General features: G+C 58.6%; 1 protein-coding gene across 5 annotated transcripts in view; it reads left to right on the top strand.

Moving 5' to 3' along the window:
* The window catches only part of WHRN (whirlin), an 85,439-nt gene that overhangs the window by 70,057 nt on the left and 6,251 nt on the right, over nt 1-9,131 (top strand). The window lies entirely within an intron of this gene.

The following is a 9,131-nucleotide window of genomic DNA, read 5'->3' as shown; positions in this document are numbered from 1 at the left end:
CCATCCATCCATCCATCCATCCATCCATCCATCCATCCATCCATCCAGCTAGCTCCTCTCTCCTCTCTCCTTCTCTTCCTTTGATTCTGTTAACAAATATTGAGTGATTGCTATATGCCGTATACAGTTCTGGGTGCTGGGAATACAGTGGTGAACAATAAAGAAATCCTTTCCATTATAGAACTTAGGGTAGAGCAGGGATGACAGACAGTAAATGAGATAAATTATGGAAATACAGAGTATGTTAAGTGGTGAAAATGCTAAGGAGAAAAACAAAGCAGGGAAGGGTTGGGGTGGTCAGGAAGTGACACCTGAGTAAAGATCTGAAACAGGTGAGAGAGCCATGCCCACAGCTGAGAGAAGAGCGTTTCAAACAGAGGGAACAGCAAGCGCAAGGGCCCTGAGGTGGGAGCATGCCTGGAATGTCTGAACAAAGTCCAGGAGACCACGAGGCTGGAACAGAGTGTATGTGGGCAAGGGCAGTGGCAGGTTCTGTCCTGAGGACTTTGACTTTGACCCTGAGTGAGATGGGAGCCATCAGCAGGTTAGAGCAGGGGCCGACATGGTGTGACTTCGTTTTAGCAGGATGCCGCTGACTGTTGAGAATAGATGAGAGTGGGTTTGTACCAAGAACAGGTTCGTTCCCAGGAAGGGCCTGGGGAGGCTGTGCAGGCTGAGCTGCCACGAGATGGGACGATGGGCTCTGCAGGCGCCAGCTCTTCCGGCTGCCTGCTCAGCCTTGGCCTTGGTGTCTCCTCGGGGCCCCGTCCCTCCACACACTCAGACTGGACACCCCAGGCTGCCTGCATGTGGAGCCGCAGGACAGAACCCTTCTCCTGGGAGCCCATCCTGTGGGAGAGCAGGACCCCAGGCCCCACCCTGGGGGTCAGGAGCCCCACACCCTTCCTGGGCTCTGTCCCTACCGTGCAGTGTGCCCTCAGGAAAGCCCCTCACCCACCCTTGGCCTCAGTCTGCCCATCTGTACAACCAAGGCAGAGCCCCATGTCTCCTCCGACTCTGAGCGTCCTCTCTGTCAGGAAGATATTCCAGGGGAGGCACGGCAAGGAATGGCAGCTCTGTGTCCCCCCACTTCTCTGTGCACTTGAACAAGGGCTGCAGCATTCCTGCAGAGAGAGGGCACGAAATAATATTCAGTGATTCAGCACTGAGTGCCAGGTGCTGGTCTGCAACAATTCCATGTATTAGTGAGCTTCTGCTGCCATGATGCTGAGTGACAAGCAGCCCCCCAAATCTGCGTGGCCAACAACCCAAAAACCCTTCTTTCTCATGGCCAGAAGCCCTGCCCTCCTGGAACTTCGTGCTTTTCATGTCCCCACTAAAACGCCTCTCACGTTGTTTTGATGTCTTCCTGGGCTTGTCTTCTCCAGTAACCAGGGAGAGCTCCTGGGGTGTGGGCAGGGACCACATCTTTCTCTGCTCTCTGTCCCCAGTGCCAGCCCGAGGCCTGGAACAGAGTGGGGGAAATGTGGAGCAGAACCTGAAAGGAAACCACACTCCCCAGCCACTCAGGATTGAGTCTAACGTCCCAGCCTTCTGAACCTTCCCCTCCCACATCGTAGGAAAATGTCGTTGGCCCTGGCGCTCAGATGGGCAGGCTGGCAGGCGGCTGGCTGTCATGACCCAGATGCCCCAGACGGCTGCCCCAAATGGAGCCACTTTCCGTCTAGCCCAGATTCCCCGGATCACGCTACGCGGGTCTCAATTCCACGTTACACGTGGCTCGTGCTGCAGCCGTTTTCCCGCAAACCAGATGCAATCGATCAAAGGAAATCAGATTTCAGCCTTCCCCTGGGCGACAGCTTGCGTTCATTTTCCATTTGTCTCTTGTCCGTTTCCAATAGAGAGTCAGCCCTGGGAATTTTTTGCCGCCTCCAAACAATATTGCTCCCCTCCCATAAAGATGTAGGCCAGGAGAGCTGAGAGGCGGCCGAATTCAAGAATTGCTTCTTGAGTTTTTCATCTGGAGGCGGAGGGCCTTGGGTGCCCAGGCTTCGGAATCCCACAGATGGGGGCTGGCTCTCCCAACTAGTAGCCGGGCCACCTGGGGCAGGTGACTTAAGTTTTGGAGCCTCAGTTTCTGCATCTGTACATGGGGGGGGGGGGGGGGGGGTAGGCTCAGCCAGCTGTGGGTCATCATGGCGATTGAGCGAGCTCAGCAGCGGGGTACATGGGAGCCGATTCTGTCATTATTCTAAAGGCTGGAAAGGGCACAGCAGAGGGTCGCAGAGGAGCGGGGCTTGTCGAGGCCAAGACCAGCCTTGTATGCACGGAGCAGAGGCCACCGAGGGCGGGGTTGGCAGCGGGACTTGCCCCGGCCTTAACCAGCCCTTTTCCGCCTGGATTTGAGAGATTTTGCCCTCCTGGCTTCTCATGTGCCTGGAAAGGGGCTCCCTGGACCTGCCAAAGGATGCTGGCCATGGGGCCCCTGCCTCTAAAGCCCTCGCTGCCCTCTCCCCCTGCAGTAAGGCTGGAAGGGGCCCTGGCGTGGCTGGCAGCGCTTCGCTGCCTCGGCCGGATCCCCTGTGGCCTCACCATCCTCCTCATCAAGGCAGAACGAGGGGGAGACGCTCAGGCCTGTCTCAGACCTCGGCTGCAGCGACCCTTGACTGTCAAGGCAGCTCTTCCCAGAAACAGGGAGCAAACCATCCTAGGATCTTCTCCCAGCTCCGGCATCTGCCTTTGGTCCAGCCTGGATGGTTTCCAGGCCTCTGCTGGGCGAGTCCTCCCCCAGTAGGGAATTGGAAGGAGCCCATCTATTTACTCGCTCATTCATTCAGCCTCTTCTGTGTTGGTGCGGCAAGCATTCGTTGAGCACCGCCTGCATGCCAGGCTCTAAGGGGGGCCCTGAACCAAAGAGAGCACAGCTTGCGTGCCCTCCTGAAGCTCAGCAAGTCTGGTGGGGGGGCAGCCTCGAGTCAAGTCACACTCTGGACGAGGCCAGGTAGCTTAGGGGACCAGACCAGCACATCCAAGGGCCCTGTGCTGTGAGGCTCTTGGACACTCAAGGAGCTGGAGGAAGTCAGTGGGGCCAGAGTGCTGGACGTGAAGGAGAGAGGGGTGAGGGTGAGACACAAGAGGCTCCAGGGACTTGGGTTTAATCCTAAAACTGTGGGACACCATTGAGGGTCTTCATTAAGTAAGTGACATGATCCTGTTTGCATCTTTTTTTTTGTTGTTGTTGGTGAGTAAGATTGGCCCTGAGCTAACATCTGTGCCAATCTTCCTCTATTTTGTATGTGGAATGCCACCACAGCATGGCTTGATGAGCAGTGTGTGGGTCCATACCTGGGACCCAAACCTGCCCAACCCCAGGCCACCAATGCGGAGCACATGAATTTAACCACTACGCCACCAGGCCAGCCCCATGCATCTTTTAAGATGCCTCCCCTGTGTGTGGAGAGAGCTGAGGGGCAGGCGGGTGGGGGTCACCTGGTCCAGGTACGCAGGTACCTTGTCAGGTAGACTAGCTCCATAGCCCCCACCCAGGAAGCGACCCTAGGGTGGCTGCAGCTCTGCTCCTGCAGAAACGAGGACTGGTCCTCAGCCCGCCTTTTATGGAGCCTCTGCCTCCCTGGGCGAGGACTCGGGCTGCGGGAAGCTGTTTTCACCAAGCAGAGCCCAGACCCCAGGGCACAGAGCCTGTTGGGACGTGGCCAGCCCTGCTCGTCCCGCAGCCCTGATTTTCCCAGCTATAAAATGGGCTCGTTGGACTCAGCATTGACACACGACTGGGATTCTTCCCCTTTTCTGTGCCCTGGGCCCCACTGGCAGGCTGGCAAAGCCCTGGGACTCCTTCTCAGAATAACAGTTTGAAATGTTTAAAAGTAAAATACATAGGATCCGAAAGGAGACAAATTATATAATGAAATGCCATTTTCAAAATAGCGGAACCAATTGCAAAGCGTGTGCTCCTTTCTGAGCACGCCCAGGAACGGGGTCTGGTGGCGGTCCATGGCGGCCGTGATCGGGAGGAGCATGAAGGGGGTTCTGCAGCATCTGCAACAAAAGGAATGTGACAGGATGGATCTGGGATGTCGGTGGGTGACAGCGTCACAGGCGCTGCTGGCTCGGCTGGGCTGTGTTGCCTCCATTCATAATGGAAGGAGATGCTCCATTTTGGTTGGAGGAAAGGAAAATAGAGATGCGGTGTTGCCCCCAGCCGGGTTCATGGTGCCTGCGTTCCCTCCTGGAGCCCTGGGGTCCAGCGCCTGTCCTGAGGGCTCCTCCAGCCCTGCTGATTTGGGGTCACACTCTGTCAGCTGAATGCTTTCCTTTTTTCTAAGAGCGTTGGGAGGAGGGTGCGAGGGGCAGAAGGAATAGTGGCCTGGCTTCCTTGGGACGAGGCAGTGACCCTCGTCCTGGGTGGGCATCATGCAGGGGCTCCCCGGGACTTTTCGGCTTCTGTGGTTTGGTGGTCCTGTGGACACGCTGGTAAGAGGCCTGGTCCCTGCCTGGCGTTGGGGCCGTTCCCCGCGGTCTCAGCCAAGCCAGCCAGTGTGGCCTCCCGTCCTCTGATTGGGGTCCTTTCTCTCCCAGTCCACTCCTCTGACCCTCCCCTGCGGCTCCAGACTCCCACGCCCACCCCATGCTGGAGAGGTGGGAGCAGGGCCATCACCCCGGGGTCTGCCCCCATGATCCTTTTGGGCCCCAGACCTGTCCCCTTCCCTCTGGACAGCCCCGCGGCCCCCAGGAACGCCAGGACTGTCTGCCTCTAGCTGGTTCCCACCACCCCGTCCTTCCTGGGGTGACGGGGTCCCCTCCCCAACCTGCCGTGCCACCTTGCCTAGTTTTTACTGTGTCATTCGTTCCTCTCTCCCTCCCTCTCCCCTCCTCTGTCTTTTCCCCAAATCCTGTCCCTTCCCTCTTTTCTCCCTCCTCCCTCGCAGGTTCTCTCCTTCTCTCTCTGTGTGTCCCCCTCTTGCCTTCTCTCAGCAGCCCCTGCGGCAGAAATCTCAGCCCCCACTGGTGACCATCCAGAAGGCTTTGTGACTCTGTGCCTCAGTTTCCCCAAATACAGACGGGGGAGGCCCCTCACGCCCTGGCCTCAGGCCTCTGGTGCATTTTGGCCCAGTGGGTGGGGGAGAGGTGGGGAGGGGGGTTGGGCAGCTTATTGTCCTGACATCAGAGTAAAGAAGCAAGAAGAACAAAGAGCCGAAAATAGCCCTTTACGTAAGAGCTCTCCCGTGGTAATGAGGGGACCAGGGAGGCAGAGAACCAGGTGCTGGGCTGCGGGGGGAGGGGGGCTCCTCATTTGGCTGAGGTGGCACCTGGGCCATAGCGGCCTCTGTCGCCAGGATCACGAGTCCAGCTGGCAGAGGTCGGCACAGGCCATTGCCCCTCATCATTTCGTTGCAGCCCCACCGTTCCCTCAGACCAGACCCCTGGGATACCCGGGCCCTGATTGGGCCGACTCAGACAGAAGGGAGCTCTTTTCTGGAAAGGCTGGGGTTTTGTGAAGCACCACAGATCGGAGGAGGAGAGAGGTGGGGGAGCAGGTCCTGGCTCTCGGGGTGGGCAGTCTGGATAAGAGTCAGACCTTGGATAGGATTCAGCTTCCTGGCCCGTCCTTGCTGTGTGACCTCGGGCAGGTGGCCTTCCGTCTCTGAGCCTCAGTGACCTCAGCTGTAGGAGGGATGAAGGGTCCCACCTGGCAGGAATCACTGAACCGCTGGATCTGGGCCCTGGCCTCCCCTGTGGGTGCAGGAGGAGGGAGCCCCAAGCAGCTAGCTTGCGTGTTGGGGAGGCTCCCGCGCGAGCTCTGACCTTGATCCTCTTCTGGAAGCCTGTTCGGCGGGCGTTTGTGCTGACACATGCCCCAGGTTCTTAGCCTGCTGTCTGCCGCTATTTCAGAGGCAGAAGGAGCACGGCTCGGGGACTCATCTCCGAGCGTCTGGATTCAGCAGATGGAGTCTGGTGGCGCTGGGCTCCGACCCGCCTGCCATTTGCTCCACTTCAGGCCTCCCTCGCAGGGCTGGGTGTCTGTCCCGCTCCACCCTCCCCTCCCCTCCCCTCCTCCCATCTCTGCCTCCACTCCCGGCTCCAGGAGCCACTAATAGAGAATGGCTGCGGCCAAGGGCCAGCGATGGCTCTGCTCTCTCTTGTTTCAGAGAGTGTCACTCCCAGGGCCCTCTGGGCCCTACAGTATCAGGGCTGTGTCTAATTCTGGGGTTGGGGTAAGACTGCATGGGCTTTGGGGTCACCGGGCTGGAGAGAAACCCGATCTGCTGTAGGATAGCTGTGTGGCCTTGGACAGCTCCCTTCCGTCTCTGAGCTTAAATGTAAAAGATGGGAGCCAGGGAGAATCGTAGTGCCTGCCTCCCAGGGTTGTTGGGAGAATCAAAGGAGATCGTGTAAGTACAACGCCCGGGGGGGGGGGGGGGTGGTTGGCGCACGGTAGGTCCTCCGCGGGCTGTAATTCTCCGACATCCTTCTTCCTAGAAGGTCGTGCTCATATTGTCGGGTTCTAGATCCTTCCTTTCGCCTCCCTACGGCCCTGCGACAACTGCTGGCCCCATCAACGATCCTGAACAAGAGTTTGCAGGCAGCTACTGTGTGCGTGGCCCTCTGCTGGGTGTTGGGGACATGGTGACCTGCTCATCTCTGCGTCCCCATGAGCTTGCCTCATCAGTCAAGGCTGCCTGATAAATGCTTGTTGAGCGACTAAGGGAATGCTCAAAGCTCCTGACGTTCTAGAACAGGACAGAATCCCATGTCTGGCCCCACTGTGGACCCCAGGTGCCTGCAGGCTGAGTTCCTGCGGCCGGTGGCAGTGGCTCCGTTGGAGGGTGGTGGCAGCCCCGTTGTCTTCGCTGCAGACACTCCCCAGGCCTGCGACCCCCCCTCAGTGCCTCCCACTGAGGCCAGAGCCGTGGTTGCCGCGTCCTGGAAGCCATTGCAGGTCCCCAGCCCTGCCTCGCCCCTCGCCTTTGCTCAGGATGGTCCGTGCTGCCCCGCTGGCCCGTTTGCAGGGAGCACTGACTCATTGTGGTCTTGGAGGACGGGTCGTATGGGAGCTGTGCCCTTTCTTTCGGCTGAAGTGTCCACACCGGCCAGTGCATGTTTTGCTGGCTGTTTGGTTGCTGGGGGTGTTCGCAAAGTCCCAGGCTTCCAATGTGTGTGGCAGTCACCTCCCCTCATCCGTCGTGCCAGGCTCTGTTCCGAGCACTTTTTAGGTGTTAATACATGAAGCGCGTGAGGGAGGGACTGCTGTCACCCCATTTTACAGAAGAGGAAATGGAAGCACAGAGGGTTCCGGGTTCTGCCCACTGTCCCTGAGCTGTAAGTGGTAGAGCTGGGTGTGAGTTCAGAGAAGCCTGAACTGGCGCCATGAATCAGTGGATGCGAGAGCAACCCCATCACCCCGCCCCGGGACCCCCCGCTGTCCTTGCCTCCCGGAGGCCATCCGCAGTATCTTCCTGGGAGGCAGGAGGCGGGCAGCGGGCAGGAGGCTGCGGTCTGCATGTCAGCCTCAGCTTTGCTGGTAAAATGGGGCAGCTGTTGCGGCCTGACGTTGCCGCAGAGGCGTCACGGGACCAGAGGAGGAGCCTGCGTGTGACAGGCGCAGAGCCGGAGGGCCGAGCATCTCATGGGTTGGTGGGTCCCCGTGACTGGCCTTCAGGATCACGTGCCCTTTGCTGGCCAGAATGCTCGAGGCTGCAGGAGGATCATTCTGGATGGGGTCAGTGTGGAGGGGCTGGTGGCCTCTGCCCTCGGGATGTGGAGTTGGGGGTCCTTCCATCCCCACCCGCGCCTTCGTCCTCCCTCAGACCCCCATTTCGGCTCCAGGATGACCCGTGGGAGCCGTCTTCCTCCATTCTCTCCCTGCTCGGGCCTCCTCCCCGTGATGGCCGGAGGGCTCGATTAATTCCTCCGCCCATCGATTCGTCCCCGATTCATTAGTTTGCTTAGTAAATATTTATCCAGCAGCCACTCGCCTGTACACTGAGGGTAAGGTGGGGACCCTTTAGTCACAGGTTTTGCCTGTGAGTTTGTATCCCAGAGGGAGAGACAGACAACAAACCAATCAATAGTAACATCAGCTGGTGATCAACCTTGGACTGAAAAATGAAGCAGCGTCAGGGCTTAGACAGAGGGGGGTGGGGGCAGGGAGGGGTGCTGTTGTAGGGCTGGGCCGGAAAGGCCTTGCTGGAGTCAGAACCATGTGAAGTGGGGGGGTGTGCCAGGAATCCTGTGTGCGCAGAGAGAGCAGTGAGTGCAAAGGCCCTGGGGCAGGAACAGTCTCATCCTGTCAGAGGAGTGGCAGGAAAGGGCGCGGATGAGGGCAGAGTCTGGAATTTCCTCCAAGTAGAGTGGAAAGGCCTTGGAGGGTTATGAGCTGGAGAGAGACGTTATGCGACTTATATTTCAAGGATTACATCCTGGCCTCTGGGTGAAGCATAGTGATCAGGGCAAAGGAGAAAAATAAAGCAGGGTGGGGGAGGGGGTGGTGATTTGGGGTTGGGCTATCAGGGTGGACCTCTTGGAGGAGGTGATATTTGAGTAAGGTCTTGAAAGAGGTGAGCGAAGCGACCGTGCCTGGTGGCTAGCCCAGGGGAAGACTGTTCCAGACAGGGAACAGCCAGTGTGGAGGCCCTGACGTGCCCATGTTGTCCTGGTGTGGCTGCAGAGGGAGTGAGCCGGAGCATCTTCATGGAAGGCAGGCTGACCACGTCTCCATGGCAACCCACTGCCCTCAGGCTCAGAGCTGAGCAGCTCCACGCTGGAAGATTCTCAGCCAGCCAATCCTCTGTCCTTCCTGCTTTGAGCACGCCTGCCCCTCTGAAACGCCCATTGTTCACCCACAAGACTCAGCTTGAAGCTGTGCCCCCCTCCTCCGGGAAGCCCTCCTTCATCACTGCTCCCCGGCTGCATTCTAGGCCTGTGTTTCCTTACCCCGTGCACAGCCGCCTCCTTGCTTGTGTGTGTGGACCCCGCTGTCTCTAAGCTACTATAGGTGGGGGTGGCGGTTCACCTCCCCTGTGTCCCCAGGAGCATCGCCACACCTGAACTTAAGCAGGTGTTGGTCACAGGGGTTCATTGCCATCCTGGGCTTTGTGGGGTGGAGAGAAATGGCTGCCCTGAGGCCCCAAGAGCCCGGGTAGAGAGGAGCG

This window comes from Equus quagga, chromosome 1, assembly GCF_021613505.1.
Source record: "Equus quagga isolate Etosha38 chromosome 1, UCLA_HA_Equagga_1.0, whole genome shotgun sequence".
In the NCBI taxonomy this organism is placed as follows: domain Eukaryota; kingdom Metazoa; phylum Chordata; class Mammalia; order Perissodactyla; family Equidae; genus Equus; species Equus quagga.
This window is presented reverse-complemented; position numbering and strand designations above follow the sequence as displayed.